General features: G+C 42.1%; 1 pseudogene; it reads right to left on the bottom strand.

Moving 5' to 3' along the window:
* On the bottom strand, positions 1-23,594 carry LOC113295867 (annotated as a pseudogene).
* Positions 23,595-23,988: the final 394 nt, after the last annotated feature.

Genomic DNA, 23,988 nt, shown 5'->3' with positions numbered 1-23,988 from the left:
CTACATCATCCTCCACTTTCTACTGTGAATCCACCATAGCGAATTCGTGCGGGAGTTTCCGTCGTCATATTTCTCTAAGCTTCGTATCTTTTGTGCACTCTCCTTATTATACAGTCCTTCAAGTGCATACGCAAATCCTTTCCAATTTTCTGTTGCCAAGGCAGGCGAAACCCACTTAACCAATTCCCTTACAAATACTAAATCAGAAAACAAAATCTCAGTAATCGGCGACAACGGAAGCACTTGAATTCCCACTCTACATTCTCTCCAATCAGGTGGAGCAAACCATAGTCCACTATCTCTCTTATTAGCCCATAAAACACCCACAACTCTATTCTGTTTACTAAACTCATGTTCATATTGTTTTCCACTTCCTTCCTTGACATGCCACCAGGTTTGTGCTGCTTGAATCTCCATTGCAGCTATTGTCGAACTTGTTGGAAATATGGGCACCCATTGTGTATGTGCATGCCCAAAGTCCATCTTGGATGGAAGAGTAAAGTCATATGCTTGACTTTATCAAGGAAAAATCCTTCTCCAACTAACCAAAGTTACCAAACCATGCTGAAACATGTGTCTTGTTTCTTGCCACCATGTGTTTGTATGATGATAACAAGTGTTTAATCACTTACTCCATGTGTTTATCTCCATGCTAACAAGTGTTAGTACTTGCTCCAGGTGTTTGGTTCTTCCTTGACACTTGCCAAGAGAGGATGCTTGAAGTTTGAGTATAAATAGGCTTCTAGTTTCATTTGTTGAAACAACAATTAGAAGTAGTAGTGAGTTTAGCAAGAGATAAACCAAGTATGGAGATTTATCTAGAGAGTTCTAAGTGAGCATTCAAGTTAGCTAGCAAAGTCTTCTAGTATTCAAACATTAGTTGTAGAATCACTATGTGTCCTTTGGAGAAGAAGTAGAAGTTCTATACGGTATTTAGTTTGTGGAAATATAGTTTGTGCTCATTTTTGTGGCACCTACTCACCGCCGAGTTTGGAGGTTCAAGAACGTGAAACGCAAGTGATCCGTTGGTTCGACGTCATCCTCATTTGGAGCGATTACAAGGTACGAACTAATAACCCGCTTCCGCATTTGATTTGTTCAACTTACATATATATTAGTTATATATGACCAACATTGGTATCAGAGCCTTTTATGCGTTTTCGTTATTGTTTGAACCATGGACTAAACGACCATTCCCTGAAAGGACTATGACCTAATTTAGCCATCACCTTTGTGATTCAATGTGTTCCAATTTCTGGCCTCACACCGACCATCCAATGGATCATGGACTAAATGGCCTCTGGTCGAAAGGACTACGACCTTAAATTAATTATGTGGAATCATCACCTTTGTGGTTGATTTAATTAACTTCATATAAATACAACATGCATGATATTAGTTTTTTTAAATATGATTAATTTGTTGAATCATGTTGTTTAATTTAATATCATTAGTGTCTTGCTCAACAAAAATACTTAGTGTATGTGTTTGCGAAAATATATATTACTCTGTGTATTTTCAGAATTTTAGAAAAATCTAAAAGTGGATTTTTTTTTCTTCTGAAACGGGGCTTATTTTTTTTTTTTTTCATTAGTTGAAAAATAATTTACTTGATTTATTTTCATTAGTTGAAAATAATTTCAATAATATATGTTTCCGAAACAGTGCATATTTTTGCTTTATTTTCATTAGTTGAAAATAATTCGTGAGCGAGATATTTTGAAAATTAGTAGCAAGAAACTCTTGATTTCGTGTCCGTTTTCCACATGATGTACTTTGTAGCTTATTTATCTCTGTTGATAGATAACTAATCATCATATGTTGGTTGATTTTAAGTGGTTTTATCGGCTTAAGTTATGTGCTTTAGAGGTTATATTAAAATGCATATTTGGGTGATGATTATGAGCCTAGCGAAATTTTCGATCTCGAATTTGTGTGTAGATATGATTTTATCAATTAGATTTTGAGACAATATAGTGAGTGTACACATAATAATAATGTCCAACTTTGTGCAACAAACGTGTAGAAATGGCTAGCAACAATGTGATTGCTGATCTCAATAAGGGTGACAAACTTGATGGGAAGAACTATGATGCGTGGCATAGAAAAATCCGATACTTGTTGGATGAAGGAGGAAAAATGGAACTCCTAACAAATGAAATGGTCCGACCCGCAGAGGGTCATACTTCCCAACACCGTCGTGATCTTGAAGCCTACAAAACTTGGTTAAGAAAGATCGTAGTGCACGCCACACTATGTTGAGTAGCATGCACAATGATATTATTGGAGAATATGAGGATTTTCTTACTGCCAAGCAAATGTGGGACCAACTAAAATTTGACTTTCGTGGTACGTCCACCACTAGACTTCGCAGCTTAGTGCTGAAATTTGAGGTCTACCGAAAGGATCCCAAGCATTCAATGACAGAACATATAAGAAGGATGTCGTCAATGATTCGTGAGTTGAAATCTGCTGGGAATGTTCTAAGTGATGAACAACAAGTTTTAGCTGTGATAAGGTCATTGACTGATTCTTGGGTGCATATGAAGCAAATTCTGACTCATAATGAAAACATCAAGAATTTATCTGACATCTCTCGACACGTTGAGCTTGAAGCTGAGCGCTAAGAGGCGACACGTGTGGCTACCTTGTATGCTCAAGGTGAGATCAAACCACAAGGGAAGCGCAAGAAAAATAGCCAAAGGGATGCTGAAAAGGCAGAAAAACCAGCTAAGCGCCGTCGTGGAAAACGTGCTGGAAAAAGAGACAAATCTAAGATGAAATGCTATAACTGTGGAAACAAAGGACACTTTGGCCGTGAGTGCACTGAGCCGAAAAAGAAACTTTGTTCATTTAACTCTGTTTACACATCTGTGTGTTCACATGTAATGGTTTCTCACTCTCTCCCTGAGTGGATTGTAGATACGGGAGCAACAAAACATGTAGATCGAGATCGAGCGGGGTTCGTAGATTATCGACGTATTTCACGTGGTACATATAGAGTCTATATGGGCAATGGAACATGTGAGGATGTTATGGTAATTGGCACGTACCAGCTCTCTATGCGCTCTGGACGCATTTTAACACTTCACGATGTCTTATACGTACCTGGAATTCATCATAATCTACTTTCAGTTATTTCACTTCTTAGTTTAAGGTACTCTTTTAAAATAGAAGACGGTAGGTTGGACATCTTCTTTTATGGTACTTTGTTTGGACATGGTTATTTATGTAATAATTTCTTTAAATTAGACTTGTTTGATTTTATTTCTTCTGAGACTTTAGTGTATGATGCTAGTAGTAGTAGTGTTAGTGACTGTGTGACTTGGCATGCTAGACCAGGACATATCGGGCAAGATAAGATGACTCGGTTAGCTCGAGAAGGCCATCTTGGCTCACTCGCTAAAGTTTCCTTACCCATATGTGAACCTTGTCTAGAAGGACAAGCTTTTACAAAACCTTTTGGTAAGGCCAAACGTGCTGCTCAACCTCTTGAGCTGGTACATTCTGATATTTGTGGACCTATGAATGTTAAAGATAGACATGGTTATTCTTATTTTCTCACATTTATTGATGATTATACGCGATTTGGTTATGTATATTTGATTTCTCAAAGCTACGAAGCCTTGGATTATTTCAAGTGCTTTGTTGCAGAAGTTGAGAATCAAACTGGGAAGAGTTTGAAGACTCTCCGTACTGACCGTGGACGCTAATATTTATCCGATATGTTCAGGGAATTTTGTGAGACTAAGGGAATAACTAGACAGCTTACTATTCCAAATACTCCGCAACAAAATGGTGTTGCAGAGAGAAGGAATAGGACATTATTAGATATGGTTAGATCAATGAAGGCGCAAGCCAACCTCCAAATATATTTCTGGGGGGATTCTATTATGACTGCGGCCTACATTTTGAACCGTGTCCCAACTCAATCGGTTTCTTCTACGCCATATGAACTTTGGAAAGGCGAAAAACCTAATTTAGGTAATTTGCGCCCATGGGGTTCAGCGGGTTATGTTCACAACGCTTCTCATGTGTATGGAAAGCTAGGTCCTAGAGCAAGAAAGCTTGTCTTTATAAGATATTCTGATTGCTCAAAAGGATATGTGATGTATGGTGAACATCAAAGTGGAGGGATGACTGAGATAGAGTCCAGAGATATTGTTTTCATTGAAAATGATTTTCCTAGAAGCAGTAACATTAAAAAAAACTTGGAACTCTTTGAAATAGAAGAGAGTGAAGATATCTTACCATCTTCGAGCGAAGGTAGAGAATTAGTTTCCCAACCTATAATCGCTGAAGATAGTGGGAGTGGTCTACATCCTAGTGGGAGTGAACCGCTAGAGACACGAGTTTTTGAACCACACAGAAGTGAGCGTGGAAAAGTACCCCGTCGTCACTTTGAGATTGAATGGGGAATATTAATGTATGCTGCAAGTATTGAAGATGAGCCTACTTCTTTTAGAGAAGCCATCTCTTCAGTTGATTGCAATAAATGGATTTTTGCAATGCAAGAGGAAATTAAATCAATGGATAAGAATGACGTTTTGGAGTTGGTTGATCTTCCACCTGGGTGAAATGCCATTGGAAACAAATGGGTATTTAAAATTAAACGCAAGGCGGATGGTTCAATCGAAAAATACAAAGCTCGTCTAGTAGCAAAAGGATATACTCAACAAGAGGGTATTGACTATGAAGAAACCTTCTCTCCTGTGGTACGGTTTTCCTCAATTCGCCTCGTCCTTGCTATTGTTGCATATTTGGATTTAGAATTGTTCCAGATGGATGTTAAAACTGCATTCCTTAACGGGGAACTATATGAAGAGATTTACATGTCTCAACCGACGGGTTTTGAGGTCAAAGGACAAGAGCGCAAAGTTTGCCGTCTCAAACGTTCCATTTATGGCCTTAAACAATTGTCTAGACAATGGTATATGCGTTTCCATCAATCTATCACCTCTGCTGGTTATGAAATGATTGAGGAAGACCATTGTGTGTACATAAAATGATCCCAGGAAAGCATTCTTATCCTAGCCTTATATGTCGATGACATTCTATTAGCGGGTAATGATCTAGAAGGAATTGCCGCCACTAAGAAGTGGTTGTCCTCTAATTTTGAAATGACGGACATGGGTGAAGCTAATTATGTATTAGGTGTTAAGATCACGCGAGACCGCTCAAGAAAGACTCTTAGTTTGTCTCAAGAGACTTACATAAAAAAGATACTTGAGCGCTTTCGAATGCATGATTGCAAACCCATTGACACTCCTATGGACAAAGCATGTGTCCTAAGTAACGACCAATGCCCTAAGAATGAAGAAGAAAAGAAATACATGTCCAACGTACCATATGCATCTGCGGTTGGGAGTCTTATGTACACTATGTTGTGTACTAGACCCGACATCAGTTGTGCAGTAGGGATGGTAAGTCGTTACCAAAGTAACCCTGGACCAGATCATTGGAAAGCAGTTAAAAGGATATTTCATTATCTTAAAAGGACTGCTAATCTCCCTATTTTTTACCATGGTGAAGACATTAGACTCAGAGGATTTAGCGATGCCGATTGGATCAACGATAGAGATGAGTTTAAATTCACTTCAGGATACGTCTTTAAACTTGGAGGTGGTGCAGTCACTTGGTGTAGTCAGAAACAAAAGTGTATTGCTCTGTCTACAATGGAAGCAAAGTATGTTGCATTTGCGACAGCCGTCCAAGAAGCTGTCTGGTTGAGGAGATTTCTTAAGAGACTCGGTGTCTCGGAACACGCAAAAGAAGCGGTGTTGCTTCACAGTGATAGCACATCAGCTCTAGTATATGTGAAAGATCCCAAATACCATGGAAAAACCAAACACATTGGTAGGAGATTCCACTTTATACGCGATATGGTTGCACGAAGAAAGTTTGTTCTTAGACATATCTCCACAAATCGAATGTTGGCTGACCCTTTGACTAAGCCCATTCCGAAAATTGCTTTTCAATCTCACGTAGAGAACATGGGATTAAACGGGATTTGATATGTAGAACATGTGATAATGACATTATTATTATAAGTATTAATGTTTTCTTAAATGAATATGTTTTTATAGAAATCATATACTTTTGATGTGTACACGGATATTAAAGTTGTCAGCAGGCAAGAATCGGCCTACTCACACAGGTGATTCGCCTTGGCGCTTAGAATAGCGAGCAAGATGAGACAAAGAAGAGACGTTTTCCGGAATATATGTTTTTCGGAAAACCACGTGCTTTTAATGGAAAACTTTTCTATACAACTAGAAGTCGCCTTAATATGTTTAAGATGAGATCTTACAAAGAGATCGATCTTTAAATGTAACCACCATTTAATGAAGCCTGTTATACAGCCAGATGTGATTTTCTGAACAGTTACTATGTGAATGACTGTTAGAACAGAAAGTCAAGTTAGGCGCTTAAATGGCGACTAGACTAAGATCTGTATGGCGTATGATTTTTATGTTGGACATGCCCATTTGAGTGGGAGAAACGCCATAGCATACACTTTGTGATGTATGTGACCGATTGTGAGAGCGATGAATGATTCCATGCTTCATTGCTGTGTGAGCCACTGGATTAATATCCAATTCATTTACCCCTTTGACTTGAGTTTATGTCATGAATAGGATACTTAATGATGCTACTTTAGCATGTTTTCTAATACGATGCAACTTCCCGTATGATGATACATGTCTAGGAAAGCTGTTAAGTTGAATTGGAACGATATGAATTTCTTGGAAGAAAATTTGATGATACACCATGAGTTGTGACTCATAGATGGCCAACGTTTTTTATCTGTCGAAAATCATGAGTACAATTGATAAAATGTACATGGGTGCAATACTGCTTGCTAGAGGGATTAAGAGTATTTTGTCAAGTGTAGTCAAATTATCTGAGGTAATGAGATACGAACATTCTTTGTGAAGGGTTGATGTATCCATGCTGACTCGTAATGAGGTTCTAGTATGGATCTCCCAAAATGAAGGTATCTCGGCGGTCGCACAAACTATTTACTATGAACATTTTTCTCTTAGGACTTGGATTGGGAAGCATGCTGGCGTTACACACACTACGTGTGAGTAGGAGATGTTGGAAATATGGGCACCCATTGTGTATGTTCATGCCCAAAGTCCATCTTGGGTGGATGAGTAAAGTCATATGCTTGACTTTATCAAAGGAAAAATCCTTCTCCAGCTAACCAAGCCATGGTGAAACATGTGTCTTGTTTCTTGCCACCATGTGTTTGCACGATGATAACAAGTGTTTAATCACTTACTCCATGTGTTTATCTCCATGCTAACAAGTGTTAGTACTTGCTCCAAGTGTTTGGTTCTTCCTTGACACTTACCAAGAGAGGATGCTTGAAGTTTGAGTATAAATAGGCTTCTAGTTTCATTTGTTGAAACAACAATTAGAAGTAGTAGTGAGTTTAGCAAGAGATAAACCAAGTATGGAGATTTATCTAGAGAGTTCTAAGTGAGCATTCAAGTTAGCTAGCAAAGTCTTCTAATATTCAAACATTAGTTGTAGAATCACTAAAATTCCTTTGTGTACTTTGGAGAAGAAGTAGAAGTTCTATACGGTATTTAGTTTGTGGAAATATAGTTTGTTAGTTTGTGGAAATATAGTTTGTGCTCATTTTTGTGGCACCTACTCACCGCCGAGTTTGGAGGTTCAAGAACGTGAAACGCAAGTGATCTGTTGGTTCGACGTCATCCTCATTTGAAGCGATTACAAGGTACGAACTAATAACCCGCTTCCGCATTTGATTTGTTCAACTTACATATATATTAGTTATATATGACCAAAAGAACTAATAGAAACTAATTCCATATCCCCCGTAGCTTAAACCCAATAATGCAACTGAATAATAAGCATTTGCAGCTTCACTAGTACTCTGTTGGTTCCTCCCATCAGCAAATTCGGTCAATCCACCTGCCCACGAATGCAACTTCCCCAAATCAAAATTTCTCAATCTTGGATAATGTGGATTCACTTTTGTATTGAAATTTATAAAATCCGCCATTAAAGAGTAGGCTTGTGGCCTGTACTTTTCTCCCCAAGATGGATCAAGTCTAGCAAGTACAGCTATGGTATAAAGAAAATGACCAAGATGGTAATGGTTATTATTGTAAACTCCAAACCCAAAATCTTCCTTCGAATCAACTGAACATTTTTTACAAACAATTCCACCCCATTTGGGATCAAAGAGAAAACCATTCCCATCAAATTTCCCATCTAACCAGGGCTCAGTTGAATCTTTCAAGAACTCGACAACTTCTGGAATGACATGCAGTAAACAAATTTCTTCCGTAATCAATGCTAATCTAGCAGCTCTAGCAATCAACTTGCCATAAAAGTAAGAAGAATCAGTAGTTGTAGCTTTAGAATTCAAACCTTCAACATCAGTGATTAGGGCAGATACAAGTTCCGGTATGGCTTCGCTGTCAACACCTCTAATCGAATGCCAAGAAACAGGAATATGATTGATTTTCAACACCCACGAATCCCCAAACAACACCTATAAGATTACCGTCCTTACTTTTGTATACACATTATTCATCATCCGCCACGTGTTAAAGGGAGTACATGTGGAAGACACGCAACAGTGAGACATCAAGATATGATGCCACGTCCCAACACCCAGGGGACCTCTATCGCTTATATATGTTTGTCATCACAATGATCCAATGGCGTAGAATCATGGAGCACTGAAGGAACGAGCTATCGCGAAGTACTGAAGAGCACCCAAAGATCTGCTTTATCCCATCTCGAGGCAGATCCAAGATCAACGGCGAAGATTAGCTCCACTGACGAAGATGTGACAGGGGCATCAGACATCTGTCTGACGCGTGCGGACCGCCCCAACCACCCGCATTAAATACCATAGGCATAGGGTACGTGTCAGCAGACTTGTGGAAGAAAAGGAGGTGACCCTTCGTAACCATACAAAACCGATGGAGCCTTCGGTCGAGAACGAAGATACCAGTGGGATCAGCACAAAGATCAATAAGATAAGGTTCCACTGTCTCTAATAGTGGATCCCATGTATCATCCCTATAAATACCCCTCTCTACTAAGAGAGAAGGGGTCGGCCGATTGAGAGGAAGAGAATAGGAGAGAGAAATAGGAAGAGTAAGTATGAGATCTATTTACCCTATCTTCGTGATTCACACAAAGTCATTTTGACTATCCTTGTAATTCCAAATACATAGTGAAACCCCAACCCCGTGGACGTAGGCCTTAGTGCTGAACCACGTAAATCATTGTCTCATTTATATTTCAGCACTTTACTTTCTACTTTTGTCATTATGCTCTTTGACACCATGCATCGTGCTCATAAGGATAGCTAAATTACATTCTCATGACTAGACAAGGACGAGCCCGAAGGTTCCAAGTCGATGAGTCATTGTATTTATGTCTTTTTACATCCACTTTATTCCCCATAATGATTTTATGTACACTGCGATTATTGTTTGTGAACACGTGGATGCCATCGATATTTATGTGTTCACAATCTGGCGTTAGAAACAGGGACTCTGTCCCGGTAAAATATTTATCTTATCCTGTGATTTTACTTGTTTTTTTTTTTGTGGCTCCCCATGCTATCCTCTGGATGATAGTGTTCGGATTTAAGTTAATCTTCAAAACCAATCTTCCAAAACTAATTTTCTACATATGGTTCAAATCTTATCATCCATTTATAACTTAAAACCAATTTTCATGTAGAGTTTATACTTTTCTTAAAAGTTATCTATGCTTTCAAGACACAAAACCCACAGATTTCCACACTTTCTAGAGTTTTCTATGTTTCCTTAAGACGAATCTTACGGATCTGTGTTTTCTTTAGAATGTTTCATATCTACCGTGTCTAAAACTTAAAGACCTTAGTTCTTTTCAGAGATTTCCGATTTTTTCATATTTAAAGCCGATCACTCTGCACTTCCCTTCAAAGAATTTCTCAGATCCATGAGTCGATCTATGTTTTCAAGTATTGGATCTCTCCAAATCTTCATCTTAGTTCTCGATCTCTTGGAAACTTTCGATCGAGCCATGCTTTTGGCCTACACGCTTGATTAACTTTACTAACAGGATCCCCATGGATATTGGATTTTCGATGATGTTTTACATGTGCAGGCAAAGAAAGCGAAGATGGAAAACACGAAGGATGCAGGAAAGGCTAAAGTATCATCCAAAGAAACACCCAGGACAACGCCAGTCATGACACGCAGCAAGCAAAAGGGTGAAAAAACGAAAACGACAAAACAAAAGCCAGACACTGAGGAAATCACCTCACCGTCAAATACCAATGATGTAGCAGCGGCGGCTCTCAGAGCAGTAGCAGTAAAAGCCGATGCAGCAAGAGCAGAGGCAGCAAGAGCAGATGCAGCTAGAGCAGATGCAGCTAAATCCGATGCAGTGAAAGCCGCAGCAGCTGCCTGCACCCTTGAGCAACGGGAAGGATTTTCGGAGTCATCAATACCACAGCCGGCCTTCGGGATGCCGCCAACGAATGAGCAGAACCAAACTCTACCAACAACCCAGCTGTTGCTGACAAGAAACAAACCCTTACCCCCACACGTGGAATTACAGTTAGTGAGCACCAAACCTCCCATCCCCCTAATCCAAACGGTTGATGAAGATCATACCATTGCCCCTGGGGGGCAGGGACGGCTCAGTACCCCAAACCAAGGATCAAAGCATTCCCCCTGCTGATGGCAAAGCTTGAGGAGTTGAAGAAGAATCAAAAGGTGTACGCAGAGGAAGTGGCATTACTGGCCCGAGAAAACCAAGAACTTAGAGATAAGATCGCCCAAAGCTTAAGATCAACTCACCAACACAACGAAGCTTTGCACGAAGCCAACTCTAAAGCACCTGAGCCGAATCATGACCGAAGAATGGTCGTGACGAATGCAGCAAATCCCGAGCCATTGAACCGAAGAATAACCAGAGGAAACAGATCCAGCAATCCAGATTACGTCCCAGAAGACTCGGACTATTTTGACAACGAAGATCAGAGACCAAAGCGAAACGCAACCAACGATGATCACCGTCGTGCAATGGAGGACCTTCGTGCTGAAATGATGGCGGAGATCAAACAACTAAAAGCCAGGCAAGAAGGGGGAAGACTAGAAGAGGTTATGAGAGAAGCAAACACCACACCACTGACCCCGCACTTGGCCAAAGCAATTATCCCTCAGATGGGTCCAACATTCGAATGTTACGATGGGTCCAGCGATCCCGCCGCACACCTTCGTTATTACAATCGTATCTTAGCCCGATGGGAACAAGACGATGCAGTCCTCTGCAGGTATTTTCCTTCAAGTCTAAAGGGATCAGCACTATCTTGGTTTGACAACCTACCGCCCAACTCCATCAACTCCTATGTCCATCTCGCTGAGAAGTTCTTAGAAACTTACATGTACAACAAGGCTGTCAACGCAGGAATGGATAATCTATTCTCACTGGCAACCGCTTACAAAGAGACGATCAGGGAGTATACCGACAGGTGGCACATGATTTGTCAAGCCATAGGAAATGTAGATCCAGTGGTCAGCATCAAACGTTACAAATGGGGACTGGATAGAATGAACCCATTATTTGTGGAGATTCATGGAAGTGTTTCTAAGACAGAAGGAGACCTTCGAGTAATCATTGAAAAGCACGCCAGGCTAGAAGAGATCCAGCGGGAGAACCCTAGGGCCCAAGCTTAAAGATATCATCGGACTAATTCCGTAGAACAAGCCAGCGAATCAAAGAGGGGCGGTTCAGCTGAACGTCCTAATGATGATAAAAGAGGACGAAGGGACGACCGTCGACGTGACGATCGTAAATTCGAAGATCAAGTCTTCACGAAGCTTAACACAAACTACACCCGCATCCTGAGGGAGATCAAAGGCAGGGAAAACCTTGAGTGGCCATGGTCCAAAGGGAAGCATCCCTAGGTCCGAGAAATCAAGAGATTATTGCGAATATCACTGTTTCAACGGCCACCAGACCGAGAAATGCAAAAATCTCAAGATAATGATTCAAAAGCTGATTGACGCAGGTGACCTCAAGCAGTACATACAGAAGGCAAATAACGAAGATAGGACCAAGCGAAGCAAGCAAGTTCAACTGCCAGAGGAAAACCGAACACTCAACACCATCTCATGTTCCGAAGCTACATGACCCTCGCTAACAACACAGATAGGTAAAAGGTTAAGAAAACAAATTGAAGACTAATGTGAATTATACAATATCGATGGGGTAGAAGTGGACAAACACGATCAATGGATGCACGCGCCTATGACCTTCGATGCAGAAGACATCGAGGAATATATGGAAGATCACAGCGACCCCTTGGTCCTTACCTTACCAGTGGCAGGGTGCAATATCAAGAAGATCCTCATTTATGGAGGGAGTTCAGTTTACGTTTTATTCTATGAAACATTCAAGCAAATGGAGCTTAACGATGAACACCTGATGTCTTCGTATTATACCATCTACGGATTCAATGGGGCACCTACAAAGCCGTTGGGAGACATTGTTTTGCAAGTGGACGTAGGACCAATGAAAGTTGATACTCGATTCAGTGTAGTGGACACTCCTTCCCCCTATACTGCCATAATTGGCCGAATATAGGTGCACAAGCTCAAGGGAGTGGAAGCGACCTATCATCAGTACCTTAGATTTCCAACACCCGAAGGGGTAATGGAAATAAAGGGAGATCAGGTCACCGCTCGGGAATGCCAGGCTTTACAAAATCAGCTCAATAACGAACAAGATGAGCAGCGGAAATCCCGAAGAGCCCGAAACAAAGAGACTGCGAAGGAGAAGGCAAATGATCTTTATCTCGAAGAAATTTCTGGAAGGAGTCTGACGAAGGATAGCATCGTTCTAAACGCTGAGGCAAGTACTTCGATAGCTAAGGAAGCTGAAGAGCTTACCAAATAGCAATTAAAGAATGTCCCTCTCCTAGGGGAACCGAATCCTACGTTCACACCTGTGGAACCCGTTAAGGAGATGAATATAGGGACCGAAGAAAATCCGAAGATGATCAGAATATGAACTCTAATGGATAAAGAAAGAGAGATTGCTCTAATCAAATTACTCAGGGAATATGCGGATGTCTTCGCGTGGAAGTTAGGGGACATGCCAGGGATTGATCCGAAGATAATTTAGCACAAACTTCGCATAAAGCCAGGAACGCCCCCCTTCAGGCAAAAAGTAAGAAAGGTAGCACCAGAGTACCACCAAGCAATTGAGAAGGAGCTCCGCAAATTGTTAGAAGCAGGATTCATCAAGGAGGTCAAATACCCAACATGGATATCGAACATGGTCATAGTGCCAAAGAATAATGGAGGAGTAAGAATATGTATCGACTTCACCAACCTCAATAAGGCGTGTCTGAAGGATAGTTACCTGCTCACAAGCATCGATCAACTGGTGGAAGCCGTCGAAGGATATGAAGAATTGTCATTCATGGATGGATATTCTGGCTACAACCAAGTGGCCCTTTGCAGAAGAAGATCAACAACACACAACATTCTACAACCCGCACAACCTCTATTGTTACACAAGGATGCCCTTCGGACTTAGAAATGCAAGGGAAACATACCATAGGATGGTTGCTGCTATCTTCAAGCCTTGGATCGGGAACACCCTAGAAGTCTATGTTGGTGATATGCTTGTCAAAAGTAAGTTGCGCAAGGACCACCATCAGGACCTGAGGAATATCTTTGAAGCAATGAGGAAGCACATCATGAAAGTAAACCCAGAAAAATGCACATTCGGCGTTACCTTAGGAAAGTTCCTCGGATACTTAGTAACGAAGAGGGGCATTGAAGTAGATCCAGCCAAGATCCAGGCCATCATGGAGATGCCATCCCCGAAGAACCTGAAAGAAGTCCAAAATCTCAACGGATCCCTAGCGGCTTTGGGCAGGTTCATCGCCAGGTCATCGGACAAATGCAAATATTTCTTCAACATCCTCAAAAAGGGAAGCAAGTTTGAATGGACCGCAGAATGCGAAGAAGCTTTCCAAAAGATCAAAGAATATCTTGAGACGATCCCGATCCTGCAAAAACCCAATCCCGATGAGGTTTTGGCCCTATTACATAGCAGCGACAGAGGATGCGGTCAGCGCAGTATTGGTCAAGACGAACAAGAAGATAGAGCAGCCAATTTATTACGTCAGCAAGACACTCAACACGGCAGAAAGAAATTATACGAAGATCGAGCAGCTCATCTTGGCGCTAGTGTGGGCTACTCAAAAGCTAAGGACTTATTTTTTGACTCACTATATTCGTGTTCCATGCAAAGCACCGTTGGAGGATGTTCTCAAGAACGGTGGGAAAGTAGGAAGGATAGCAAAGTGGAACACTCACCTAGATCAGTTCAACATTATCCACGAAATCCAACACTCCCAAAAATCACAAGTCTTGGCGGACTTCCTTGCAGATATACCTCTGGACAACAACGAGGAAGTAAGGGGCATACCAGAAGCAGACGAAGGAAAAGACCCAGTCGACATTCTCGAGCCCTCAAACCAAAGACGATGGGAGGTCTTCGTGTACGGATCAATAAATAGAGAAGGTGCGGGCATAGGCATCGTAATCACCACCCTTACAGGAGAAAGGATCGTGCACAAATTAAGGTTGTAATTCAAGGGGCATACCAACAACATCGTAGAATACGAAGCTGTAGTACATGCTCTGTGTTTAATAATAGAAATGGAAATAACCGATGTACGCCTGACAAGTGATTCACAACTAGTCATACGACAGATAGGGCTATAATACAATGTCTACGATGACACCCTCTCCGCATACATGGCTTTGGTCCAAACCTTAGCCTCACAGATACCAAGCATCAAATTCCGACACCTACGCAGAAAAGATCTCAGGCATGCCGACGCCTTAGAATACATATCATCCATGCTGAAAGATGAGAATGTTAAAGCCATAAAAATAACAAGAGTGTATGAACCTTCGATCACCCCACAACAGTCCTTCGCTACAAATCGTGAAGACGACGTAGGGGAGGACATTGGGGACGACGATGTGGGGGAGGACATTGCTGAGGACTTCATCGAAGACGACATCATGACGAGGGCAAACGAAGACGAGGACTTCAGCAACGAAGAAGACTGGAGAACCGAGATTCACCTTTATCTGGAAGAAGGTACGCTACCAACGGAATTGAAGCAAGCCAGAAAGATACAATCAAAGGCAGGGAGATACGATCTTCGTGATGGAGTATTGTACAAGAAATCCTTTCTCGGACCACTGCTACGATGTCTATCCATAGAGGAGGGGCATCGTATTTTGAAGGATATCCATTATGGGGACGCAGGTAACCACAGCGGGATGAGATCACTGACGGATAAACCGAAAATGCAGGGATACTATTGGCCACAAATGATCCGAGATGCTGCTAGGATGTCTAGGAGATGCGAAGAATGCCAGCGGTTTGCTAAGAAGATTCACGCTCCCGCGACAAAGCTGAATTCTGTAGATAGTCTTTGGCCATTTTCAAAATGGGGTATAGACATAGTAGGCCCCCTGATCGAAGGGTCAGTGATTCTTGATTGTAGCCACAGACTACTTCAGCAAGTGGGTGGAGGCCAAAGCCCTAGCTAGAATCCGAGACGTGGATGTATTCACATTCATCTTTCAGAACATCATTTGCAGGTTTGGCATTCCCGCAGAAATTGTCTCGGACAATGGAAAGCAATTACAAGGGAAAAACATAGATATGCTCTTCGATACTTTCAAAATCAGGAAGAACAAATCAACCCCCATCTACCCCCAGAGTAACGGCCAGGCCGAGGCTACAAACAAGACTCTTGGTTTTATTCTCAAAAAGCAGTTGGACGAACATAAAGGGCGATGGTGCGAACAATTACACAACGTTCTATGGGCATACCGAACAACACGAAGGTTCTCCACAGGTGAATCACCATTCCTCCTCACGTACGGAGCCGAAGCAGTCATCCCGACAGAAATCCCCATGCCAACTACAAAGATCGAATCCTGGGAGAGAACCTCACAACATATATGATGCTGGAAAGGCTCGATGATCTAGAAGAAAGAAGATAGACATCACTACAAAGGATGGAACACTACCAACGAAGGCTAGCCAGAGAATACAACAAGAAAGTTAAGCTTAGGAACTTCTTAGAAGGACAGTATGTGCTAAGAACCATACCACAATACCAGCGAGAGAAAAAGTGGGGCAAGTTAGCACCATCATGGGGAGGACCGTTTATAATACATGACATTGCCGGGAATGGATTTTACTACCTGCGTAATCTGAAAGGAGAAGTCCTCAGACACCCATGGAACGCTAAGTACCTCAAGCCATACTATCCGTAAGGCAACGCAGTTCTGCACCTGCGTGAAGAGTACCAGAAGAAGAAGAAGACAGCATACCTGCTCGACGTGTTTCTATCTCTGGACGAGGAATAGGAGACCTCACCTAATCAATTAAACGAATTTTTTTGCAAAATAACTCTATTGGGGAAGTATCAATATACAATCTCTCGGGACTCCCATATCAACGTCTATAAGTGTACGACCATGGGGAAGGATTCTAGCAGAAAGAGATACCCAAACATGCAACAAGGCAGCGGTTCAGCGGAATGGGTGCCTGTAAATATTTTTAATAACGCATCACATATCCGGGAACGCTGCATCAACCCCCACCATTTGGTGATCCTATGGCCAAGGGTTAGCCAGCGGGGTGACAGGTCCAAAGTCAATAACAAAGGTCATACCTTCGTTACTGCCTTCAAACACTTTTTATTATCTAATTTTGAATATTTACTTACTCGTTGCCTAAAATTCAAATAAATTAAGGATGCAGGTAAAGCAGAGTTGTACATATCCAAATAAACGATGATCCATTCCAGAAAAGTTGATTACAAGCTCGGGAAATTAAGAAACAAAAGTAAAACAAGATGCACAAAAAATGGCCCAAAGCCAAGTAATCAACAAAGATCAACTTTATATAACAAATACAGAAGCTTACTTCCCCTTGGAAGGCTCGGCTATCAGCAGGATTCTTCGGTTGAGACGAAGGAACACTTCCCCCGAAGAAGGACCTGAGGAGCTAGCCAAAGGCTCAGGCATAGGACGACGAGGATACTTCTTAACAATATTATATTCCTGTAAAAGAATCTGTTCGATCTTGGTTAAAGTCTTGTTAATCTCCTCGGCCAGTTGACAACGAGCCTTACGAGTAATCACAGTAGCTTTGAGCTCGGATTGCGACAACAGAGATGACAAGCGGGCCACCTCTTGGGATGCTTCCTTCGCCGCAACATCCCTAGATCCAGCCAGCCCTTCGAAATACTTGGTTTGACCCTCCTGGTACACTAGGGAAGATTGAGCCTTTTCAAGCTTCTCATTTGCAAGGTTAAGCTGTCCCTCGAGCTCTGAAAAAGGAAACACAAATGGGTTAGAAGTCTAGAGTCACAGAACCACTCACAACCCAATATATGTATACCTTCGACTCTAGCCGAAGCTATCTCATATTCATTAACTACAGCGTCCCGAGCTTCGTCAAGAAAATCATACTCCTCTGAAATTTTCTTATAATCCAACTGAAGAGTAGTAAGAGCAAACTGACACTCATCCAACTCTACCTGCTTCATGGAGTCTAAATGACGAAGATGATCAACTTCGTTATTCATTTTTTCTATACCCTTAGAAAGCATGTACATATTAACTTCAAGATCCTTCTCAGAATCCACTAAACGAGCAACATCGACCCGAGAAGCGGTCAAAGCATTACTAAGGGAAAAAGCCTCAGCTCTGGCATCATCCCTCTCCCGAACAAGTCGTTGTATATAGTCATGGACTTCAGGATCGTGGGAGGATCGATCTTGATGCAATTCTTCTTCCAAGTATGCTACCTTAGCTTCCAAGCGAGAAATATTCTCATGGGCCTCAGGAAGATTTTCCCGAGTCCACAATAAAGCACCGTTAAATAAGCGGCGGTCAGAGTTAAATTTATTCTGCATATCGACCATCTGTTCCCGCCTTTCTCGATGTCGTGCTGACAGTTCGTGATGTTCATCAGCTCGGGCATTCCACTTCTCAGCTTCACCTTTAATCTTCGTTACTAATTCCTGAATTCGAGAAGCTTGACGAGTCCTCTCACTTCGAAGCCATGTTAACTCTCTGACATCACTCGCTAAAGATAGAGCGGGGAGACTCAGACAGCGCGCTAAGGAGACGAAAGAGAGAGATGAAGGGGAGAGTAGAAAAAGAGAATAAACCTTTAGAAGACGAACCATCGTTACGGGACTTCTCCAACTCACTACGAACCAATGCAAGATCAACACGAAGTTTTTCCTCTTCGGCTCCAAGCTGCTCCTTCCCCTTCAGACGGTTCTTCAGTTCCAATATCTCCTTATCCCTAGTAGAAATAAGCACTTCAGCGGCATTCAACTCTTCTTCCCTATGACGAAGCTTTGCCTCCTGCTTGAGGGCCTTCACCTTGAAGAATAGGTACAAAGTGTGGTTGCAATGCTTACTCCTCATTATCTGCAATGATCACGAACAAATAATAACTGTCAATAAAGAGGTATGTCAGCAGTAAAAGAAGGAATCAACGATGACTTACTTCAAGGACACGCTGTTGGGGATAACCATACTGGTACCCTTCGGCGATAGCCATCATGCCAGCAATGGAAGAAGGGGGATCGACCAGTAAGCTGGTAGAAGTAGCTTCCAAATCTTTCTCCCAACTTTCGGCAACCTCATCGGGAGATGACAACTGCATCCTTTGGCGGGTAAAGACATCGGAGTTTTTCTCGCCAGGTATCACCGGGGCAGGGTTCGGCACAAACATCAGATTTTTCCTCATCAACCAATCCAGTGTGGCATCATCACCGTCCTGCATCATGGCTCTATCAAAATCCTCTGAAGATGCACCAGCGGAAGTTTCAATGTCAGCCACATCCTCTTGACCATGGGAAATCTTCTTGGCCCTGGCCTCCTCGTTATCACGAGTCTCATCGCCCTCAACGCGTAAGTTTTCCTCCTGACCAGCTTCCCTTTCACCACCGGCCCAGCTGATTTTTCGCCACCAGCCTCAGTTACTCCCCCACCAGCGGCTTCTCACCTTCGCCCCCTAGAACATCCAATTCATCATTTGGCGAAACCAAAGAAAACTCCTCAGCTAGCCCCATGGAAGCGTTAATATCCATTGGACCCCCAGCGGAATGAATTTTACCAAAAGAAAATTCCGGAGTAGGGTTTGTTGGCTGAAGATCAGCATCCTCATTCCCCTGATCTTGGACCGATCCAATAGGGGGATCATTCATAGGAGTGTCAGACATAACTCTATCCCCACCAGTGCCATCAGGGGAATTCGCCCCTTCGTTGGCGCCACCATCGGTATTTTTATCCTTCTCATGATTAGGAGGAGAGGTATTTGTTCGTTCCTCATCATCGGAAACATCTTCTTCATCCTCGAGATCCTCGTCATTTACGGGGCTGTTAACCTCATCATGAATGTCTGTTTCCTACGCAGGGGCAGTGGAAGACTGAACCTCGCCTATCTTCTTTTTCTTCTTTGCCTAAAGATATAACACTCAACATGTCAGTACAACAACTATTTTCTCCATGCGTCGAGTTACCTTAACCTAAGAAGAAAAGGGGAAACATAAGGGACCATATCTTGGCAGCGGCATTACCCCTCGAAGGAAGGACAACATCAGAGCTTTCGTCTTCATCAGCAGCGTCAACAACATAATCAAAGTTCATACCATCGAAATTCAACCGCCAGGGGCAGAAGTCACCGTAGCGAGCTGGAGCGCTATCACAAGGCTGACTACCAGCAACATGACGCCATCCATGCGGACCAGGCACCCATCCATAAGCCCAAGGACCAACAACTTCGATGACTGTGGAATGCCATTCATAATCATGGTCACGCTTAAGCTTTTCACGATTGGGAAAAAGCTTCTGTTGTGAAGTCCCTTCGGTACCAGGAACGTAGCGAATCTTCGAATCACTCACTTCACTTAAAAGACGAACTTCACCATGAGAAGCAGGAATCATACAAAGACCTACACTCCATGGCTTGCGATTTCTACTGTTGACGTAATCTCCAAAAGAAGTGTTAAAATTTGCCAGAGTATACAAATCTCTCTCAGCAGGATCGGGAGCATATAGGGTCATCATCATCTCACCCTTGCTTCGAAGATAACACTCCTTCAAAGTACGAAGATAATTCCCACTTAGCTGCATTACCGAGCGGCAATGAGTATTATGAGTAGAACCTTCGCGTTCGGCCAGAACATTATAATAAAAGGAATCCCCCGACTTATACAAGGGCATCATCAAACCCGCTTCTAAAGCCCCCACAATAGTCAACAAATGATGGTCATCGTACTTATAGTTCACGATCATATCATAGGTAAGATCATCGTATGGTGCATAGAACTTAGTATCAATGAACTCGAGGTCATGCTTTGCCTTGAATACTTCGATAGCAACATTCTTGAAAGTAACCTTTTTCTTTCCCACCGAAATGCTTCGTATGACCGGGGCAGTATCAGGGCTGACGGGTTTACTCAACGATGGCTTCTTCGTCCTAGAAGGACTTATATCCGAACCTTTCCTTTTGACCGGTGGATTCCTGGGAGGGTCCCCCATCGGTGCTGCAACTTTAGCAAAAGATTCTTTCACCGGAGCAGTAGATTGCGAAGCTTTAGACCCCGAAGGAGGCATCGTGGCTTGAACAGGTATGGTTCGAAGAGGTTAAACATTCAGTGGTTCGGATCGGCGGGGAGAAGAGTGCTGCACATTTCTTGGCTCAACACGTTGGGAAGAGGGATGAGCCACAGGACGGTTAACCGCATACCGAGACCCCTTCGGTGGATCCCCTTTCTTCGTAATAGCAACCCTTGGACCCGAAGATGACGAAAATTTCTGTGCTCGTAGATCTGGTTGGGTATACTTAGATGGACCACCCTTCGGCGGAGATATAGCAGGACTTCTATGTGAAGACCTGTAGGGGCTCGATGGCGGAGTTTGTTAAGGGACCTGATGACGATCAGACATACCTACGAGGGGCAAAATAAGTACCACAAAGATCAGATAAAGAAAATAATCAAAAAAAATCTAGATTTTGCAAACTTTCACAGATCATCCGAAATATTGATAGGGGCACAAAGACAAATAGACTAACAGAAACGAGAAACCCTAATTCGGTCGTAACTGTCAAAAATAAGCTTCAACAACCAGCAGAGAAGCCATAAGTTTTTGCGATAAAGAACAGGGGAAAGTATATATACTTTCGTATATTTTTTTCTTCATCGCAAAAACCTAGATACAACAGCAGAAAGATGAATATCAACTCAAATCCAGAACAAGATGATGAACACCATACCTGAATAAAAGGCGGTTTGGACAATCAGAAGTGGACATGATCGAGACTATTGAAGAACAGTGACAATGGATTAACTCAGAGAATCTTGTCAGAATGGGTCGAAGTTTTGACAGAAAGAATCAGGAGCAGCAGCAGTTAAGAGCTAAAGAACAAAAGAGAAGAACTTGAGGAGAGAATGAAGATCCAGGTAGAATGGAAAGTTATGAACTGACAAGGAATGAAGAAGAATAAAAATTTATTGAATTTACAACTTCTCTCATATTTATAACAAGGTAAAACCGTCCCACGAATCAAGAGGAAGTTAATGCCAATAGTGGGAACATGCGCCAAGGATAAGGAGAAGTTAATGAGGAGAGATGAATGTGAAGGTGAATTTTCTCCAAACTTTGACCAACTTCAAGCTTAGAGAAAGGGGGCAAATTGTATACACATTATTCATCATCCGCCACGTGTTAAAGGGAGTACACGTGGAAGACACGCAACAGTGAGACATCAAGATATGATGCCACGTCCCAACACTCAGGGGACCTCTATCGCCTATATCTGTTCGTCATCACAATGATCCAATGGCGCAGAATCAGGGAGCACTGAAGGAACGAGCTACCACGAAGTACTGAAGAGCACCCAAAAATATGTTTTATCCCATCTCGAGGCAGATCCAAGATCAACGGCGAAGATTAGCTCCACTGACGAAGATGTGACAGGGACATCAGACATCTGTCTGACGCATGCGGACCTCCCCAACCACCCGCATTAAATACCATAGGCATAGGGTACGTGTCAGCAGACTTGTGGAAGAAAAGGAGGTGACCCTTCGTAACCATACAGAACCAATGGAGCCTTCGGTCGAGAACGAAGATACCAGTGGGATCAGCACAAAGATCGAGAAGATAAGGTTGCAACTGTCTCTAATAGTAGACCCCATGTATCATCCCTATAAATACCCGTCTCTACTAAGAGAGAAGGGGTCGACCGATTGAGAGGAAGAGAATAGGAGAGAGAAATGGGAAGAGTAAGTATGAGATCTATTTCCCCTCTATCTTCGTGATTCACACAAAGTCATTTTGACTACCCTTGTAATTCCAAATACATAGTGAAACCCCAACCTCGTGAACGTATGCCTTAGTGCTGAACCACGTAAATCATTGTCTCATTTATATTTCAGCACTTTACTTTCTACTTTTGTCATTATGCTCTGTGACACCATGCATCATGCTCATAAGGATAGCTAAATTACATTCTCATGACTATACAAGGACGAGCCCGAAGGCTCCGAGTCGATGAGTTATTGTATTTATGACGTTTTACATCCACTTTATTCCCCATAATGATTTTATGTACACTGCGATTATTGTTTGTGAACACGTGGATGCCATCGACATTTATGTGTTCACAACTTTCATATATCAACTTATCTAAAACCTCAACATTACACTCATCAGATGATAATGTGCAAGAATCAACAAATTTCTCAGGCCTTTTGTCTCCCATTTATACTCCAAACAAAAGGGTCTACTAAAAGCAGCATCACCAGAAACATGATAACAAGAACTGAAGCGATCAAGTATGGTTTCGAAACGTGGGTCAGGCAAAATTGCAAGCCTGACAACACCACAAAACTCATCAAAAGTGAGACGACTACCACTCTTCATTAGATTGATACGTGTTGATGAATAAAACAGCCATGTCTGACCGTTGTCTAGTTTAATATAATGGTGTGCTTTGTATGCGAATTACTTGGCGAAACAGAGTGAATGCCATGATCTGTTGAGATACAAATTAGAGTTTTACTAGAAACATGACATGTAGCATAGGGACTACCTCTAACGAGAAAGAACTGAAGATTAGGTGGATAATCCAGTGTAACACTAAGATCATAGTAAGAAGAAATGACATGATTCTTCTTTGTATTGCAATGAGATGATATTGTAATATTAGGAACAAATTTTTGGTAGATGAAAGATGGAGTCGGAACACGAGATGGAAGATGAAAGAGATGTTTGTGAAGATTGGATGAGACGTGGATGTATGAATTCAGGTTGATCACCATTTTCCAGAGTGAAGTTTTGGAAGAATGAATTTGTAGGAAGTGGTGAAGAGATAAGATGAGGGGATAAGAACTTTGATGGGTTTGGAAGAATTGTTGAGTTGGTTTCTGTGAATAGAAATGGAACTGCTGACGATGAGGATACCATGGCTGAAGTCTGTACCCTGAAGAAGACCACGGAGAAAGTGAAGGGTTTTGAAGAAAGTTACCTATGAGAGAGGGTTCATAGAAAACTGGGAAAGTTGAAGAGGACAATCAGAGATCGAGAGAGAGGGAGAAATCATCCTTTTCGTTATGCGTCGCGCATGTTTTTCACATGCAGGTGGCAATTATTTCAATTTCCAAAGTCCCCTTGATTTTCCACGTATACACAGTTCGGAATTTGTAAACGGGGAACACAGAACTCAAGATTCTGTTTTACACTTTCATTGGGACATTTTGATGATAACGACCAAGAGCAAGGACCATGGTCTGTGGAAAAGAGTCTATCTCTTTCAAATTAAGCGAGAGTATATGTTTTTTTGTTTTTGTTTGTTTTTGTT

The sequence above is a fragment of the Papaver somniferum genome, chromosome 7 (assembly GCF_003573695.1).
Source record: "Papaver somniferum cultivar HN1 chromosome 7, ASM357369v1, whole genome shotgun sequence".
Taxonomy (NCBI): Eukaryota; Viridiplantae; Streptophyta; class Magnoliopsida; order Ranunculales; family Papaveraceae; genus Papaver; species Papaver somniferum.
This window is presented reverse-complemented; position numbering and strand designations above follow the sequence as displayed.